The following is a 4,829-nucleotide window of genomic DNA, read 5'->3' as shown; positions in this document are numbered from 1 at the left end:
CGGCCACGCGGGGTGGGCCCACGCGGGAAGGGGGCTGCCAGCTCTTGTCTTCCGGGGGGGTGGGGGGGTGGCCGTGGGACGTGGGCGGCCGGCGCCTGGCCGGGGGCTGGCTGCCCTCGCCCACCCCTGTGCTCCTCGGAGGGTGTTTCGAACAGGTTCGCTTTGCGCGCACCTGCTGTGTCTTTCTCTTGTTTAGGGCATAAAATCCCTCAGGTTGGGCTTTGAGGTGTGACTTTCCTTCCCCTCTGTCTTTTTCCTTTCCCCGCCTCATTTTTAAAGTAAACTGGCATTCTTTTTTGTTGCTATGTTTGCTCAAGTTAGTTCCTTTCTACTGGTATGCCTTTTTTTTTTTTTTTTTAGCACGTGTGTGTGTGAGCCATCCATTACCCCTCTATGCCGCGTGCTTTGCTGTGAGTTGTAGTGACAGAGCCATCGGGAAAGCCGTGGATCATTGCTTTTTCTAAACTCCAGAAGCAGAAATAATTTGAAAGCAATGGATTAACTGGGTCACTGCCTGAAAACATCATAGCTTTCTGCTGGAGGCACGCAGTTAGATGTTTTCAGGACTTTGCCCTGAAATTGTAAGTCCTCAGAAGCCTGCTTGTTTTCTCTATCAATAATATGCTTTGCATACCAGTGGCATTGTGTGAATAATGGTAACCCTGAGGAGAAGGCAGAAACCCTGACAAAACCACGGCCCGGATCCTGCAGTGGTGCCTGTGCAAGGACCGAGTGACTCTCTGGGCCAGGGTGCAGGTTTAGCTGCCTTGTCGTTCTTGAGTGTTGTTGCCTGTGTAGTCCTGGCAGACATCACTGACGAGGTATAATGTAAGCGAAGTGAGCAGTTTAGGGCTTCTCTGAGATAAAATGCTTTCTATTTAAAGGGAAGGCTTTAAACCCGTCAGTCTCTGCCACTGACACAGGTCGGGTGGAAAGTAGTTCTTTTCCTGAAGTACTCAAATTAGGCTTTGTTGAGCTCTTTTGCCATAGCATTGATGGTTGTAAAAATTCAAATAAAATTAGAAAAGTTATTAATGGAAGTTATGCAGAATTCTTGGGTTCTGACAAAGAACAGGCTCAAATGTTGTTGCTTCAGTAACTAAGGTAGGCAGAGCCATGCCTCAAGTCTCACCATCTGCAGGGCTGCTGCTCAGTCTGATTAAGAAAGTTTAGGAATTGTAGGGGTTGTTGACTTTATTTTAACTTATTGGGAGATTAGAAGATTAGGATATATTTAATTTGGAGTTGCGCTTGGAGTTTGTTTGCGTCTTATCCATCAGAAGTTCATGATAGAATTAAAGGATATTTTATTTATAAAAACTTCTTTCTGCTGTATCTCTTGTAGCTTGATATCACTGTAACTCCTTTTCTGTTTAGACAAGGCAGTGGTTAACCATGTTTTGGTGTTTGAGTTTTTTTTTGTTGGGCTTTTTTTTTTTTTTTTTTTTTAGGCTAGATAAATATTCTGCTGCAAAACCCCAGGTTGATATGCTCAGGGATTGTAGGCCATGTTAGATACAAAGGATGATTTGGGTCTAAAAATGGATGGTCAAAGATCCTGAAAGCAAATGGGCTGTTTTGCCAAATAAGGAAACTTGGCACATTCTGCTGTGTATTTTAAGATAGCACAAGTGTAGTGTGCTACTACTTTATTGGCAATATGTTGGCAGCTTGCCTTCCTGAAAGAAGCACTGAATCCTGCTTCGTGGAACCACACAGTGAAGTGAGGGCAGCGAGTTGTGTGGTTGTTCCCTTTAATAAATTACAAAGTGTTTTCCTGGAGTAATTGAATATTTAAGCAGCGTCAGGTGCACGTGCAAGATGAGGGATGCAATTTTCAGTTCTGCAGCCACGCACTAAGCAAAATATGAGTTGCAGTTACTGTGCAATTTGTGCTAAATTCTTTCCTGCCTCCTGTCTCAGAGTTCTAAGTCCCTCAGTGGAAGCTCTCTATACTCCGGGAGCAGTAGCCGAATGACAAATAGTAGGGTCTTCTGGCTTGTACATGGAATAAAGCAGAGAGTTGGGCATGGCAGCACTTCCCCTGTGGCACAGGCTGGTTTTGGGAAGCTGGGAGGTAGAAGTGAATGTGTCGGGTTCTTCCAGTGTTGCTGTGCTGGGATGCAGGGCAGGGCAGCCTGCAGCGGGGTTGGTTTGCAACCCGTCTGCCTGGGTGCGTGGGGGTTCCCTCACCTTGGGGGGGGCCTGGGGGGAGCAGCAAGTGTGGGACCTCAGCGGGGTCCTGGGAAGGGACCCACACACAGGTTACTCCCCTAAAGTGCTGTAATCGCAACAAGCCACTGATAGCGGATGGTTTCCTATACCATGCACTTAACTACTGTACCAAACTGAGCTGCTTGTGGCTTAATAGCTTGCTGTAAAGTGGCTCTGTGTAATGGAGTCCTGACATGTTAAATACTGACATGTTAAATACTGCCAAATGCAGCTCAGATATGTTTCTTTTTGGTGTGAAATGAACAGCTTCTAACAGCATGCTCAAATAAGTTACAATGAGGAAAAATAGGACACAGAAGATAGAGATGATGTTGCAAGATTACAAGCTCATGTTAACCATTATAAATAAAACAGAAAAATGAGAAAGTTCTTTTTTCCTCCCAAAAGATCCCATAGGAATAATTGAAATAACCAGCAATTGAATTACTTCTTGAAATGCCTGTCATTCGCTGTTTCTGAACTGTCATGTTTTCATTCCATCAACAGCAAGCAACAAAGTGAGGCAACGTAGCGTTCCCCACTGCTACACAACAGTAGTGGTTAAATGCTTGAAAGTGTGTTAGTGGGGAAGGGTGGTGCTGATGCCAAACCTTAGTTATGCTGTGTGCAGGCATGCAGGGGAATGGCTGTAATGCCCCCGGCCCCAAGCCTGGAGACCCTGTTGCAGAGGACTGCTCTCCTGACTGCGGAAGTGTAAGGTGTGAGGAAGCGCCGTTGTTGGAACGATGCACTCGTGTCAGATGCAAGTGTAAGACTATGGAGTGGAATGAAATACCTGGTTTCTTTTTTTTTTTCTTAACCAATGGTATAAACTGAGATTGTTAAGTATCTTTTAAAACAGAATGACAAGTTAATAACTGTGTGTGGATTTGTCACATGCAGTTACTCTAAACAGTTGTTTTCTCAAACATAACAAAGAGATTGATCTGTTTAATTGAGGATTAACTACCATGCATCCGAAAACATGGCGTAATATTTAAACAGGTCTGTTCTTTCATCTAGAAGGAGAAAACTGTATACCTAACTTAGGATGTCATTAATTACAGATCTGTAAATAAAGAGCATCCCATGTAAATCTCATCTACTTTCGCTGGAGAAAAGCATCTGGAAGAACCTGATACAAACCAATGAATCATTCTTTAAATTATATTACTTTATTGTATGCTGGTACCTATAGTGTCTGCAGCTGATTGACTGCTGTAGATAAATCTGAAGTTGGGAAGGTGTTGAAAGAATGAATGGTAGCTTCTGCAAATGCTTGTGTGCAGGGCACTGCGTTGCGATTGCATAAATGTTTAGGTAAACTTTTAAGCAGCAAGGAGAACTCATCAGAAAAGTACGCACTTGTATTTATCAAGTGTCTGGTGTGCATGTTGTACCATCCTGAGGTCTGTTTTCTGTGACATCTTGGAACAAGATCTTATTCTATGTTAGAGTAACTTTCAGAAGTCAAATCATTTACTTGTTTATACGGATGATTTGGTTCTTCTGGGTGAACAATAATTTCAAATAATTTGACAGCTCTTCAGAACTATTGAATTCAGACAGTGAAGGCCAGAAATATTTGTTTCCTGTGATGTATTTTTCTTTTTGCTTGGTTTTCTATTCCTTCTGCCATCCCAAACGCAACCATCTGTTATCAGCTGTTTAGATTTTCCTGTTAAATTTATGGTCCAGTCGGTGCATATGCTTTTGCCTACGAGTAACATTACTCTTCTGAATAATTCTGTTGTCAGTAAGGAGATTATTCACTGGAGCATAATTATCCATGTGCATAAACGTGTGCAGGACTGTGGCCTTAAATTGTGAGGTCTCTGGGTTGGGAAGCCGACCTGTTTTATTTGTCTATAAAGTGTCACATATGCTTGAGACACTGTGTACACAGCATTAACTTGGAGCAACTGCTGGAGTAAACGAGGCAAATGAGCTTTTGTTTCTGAAGACCTGCTAATTAAGCAGCGCTGGCAGAGAGCAAAAAGTTAAAACTGGCTTTGCCACCTTCCTGATTTGCAGGAGTGACCAATTTCCTTTCCCTTGAGCTTTCTCTAAAAAACATGTGTGAAGGGTGGTGCAAAAGATGACTCTGGGATGACAGGAAATCCAACGACAACAGCAACAAGTATAAAACGAGAACAGAAGGTCGGCAGAAGAGTTCAGGCACTTGTATCGGGGAAGGAGCTGGCAGGGTAGTGGAAGAATGGACTTTATTTCACGTCCCACGGGTAACCCCTGCTCTGACTCTGGGGAGAGAGCATTCGTGTTCCTCACCGAGAGCTTTGCAGGTCGGCTGTCAGCGAAAGGTGTGCTTGAAGCCTGCTCCCTCCTAAACGTGATGCCTTCTGTAAACATAGTAAAGTTGTCATGGTCTGGTCAGCGCTTGCCTTTACCCTTATGGGTGGTGAAGAGACGTAAAACAAAGCAGGCAGTTTCAGAAAAGGGTCTGTGTTATCTTATGCAGTATGTAGAAAAGCGTTGGTGTCTTCATCTCTCATTTGCAGAACAGCTGCAACCAAATAGTGCCAGAAATTTCTGGTCAAATGATATCTCAAAATTTTAATCAGTTTAGCTGCACAATCAGGAGAGCCGGGGGGGGG

At 43.7% G+C, this 4,829-nt stretch overlaps 1 protein-coding gene across 5 annotated transcripts in view; it reads left to right on the top strand.

The window, feature by feature from the left end:
- Positions 1 to 414: 414 nt before the first annotated feature.
- LOC104831172 (mitogen-activated protein kinase kinase kinase MLT) overlaps positions 415 to 4,829 on the top strand; it is a 95,603-nt gene continuing 91,188 nt past the window's right edge. For 2 of the 5 annotated variants that reach the window (XM_010566587.1, XM_010566579.1), the window contains exon 1: positions 420 to 581. The gene's annotated coding sequence lies outside the window, so the exon portion shown is untranslated. Of the gene's footprint in view, positions 582 to 4,829 lie in introns of all 5 variants that reach the window. The other 3 variants (XM_010566572.1, XM_010566596.1, XM_010566606.1) reach the window with 3 other exon arrangements.

Source organism: Haliaeetus leucocephalus, unplaced genomic scaffold, assembly GCF_000737465.1.
Source record: "Haliaeetus leucocephalus isolate CR32 unplaced genomic scaffold, Haliaeetus_leucocephalus-4.0 Scaffold1, whole genome shotgun sequence".
Taxonomy (NCBI): domain Eukaryota; kingdom Metazoa; phylum Chordata; class Aves; order Accipitriformes; family Accipitridae; genus Haliaeetus; species Haliaeetus leucocephalus.
The sequence above is the reverse complement of the archived record's forward strand: the minus strand, read 5'-3'. Positions and strand labels throughout refer to the sequence as shown.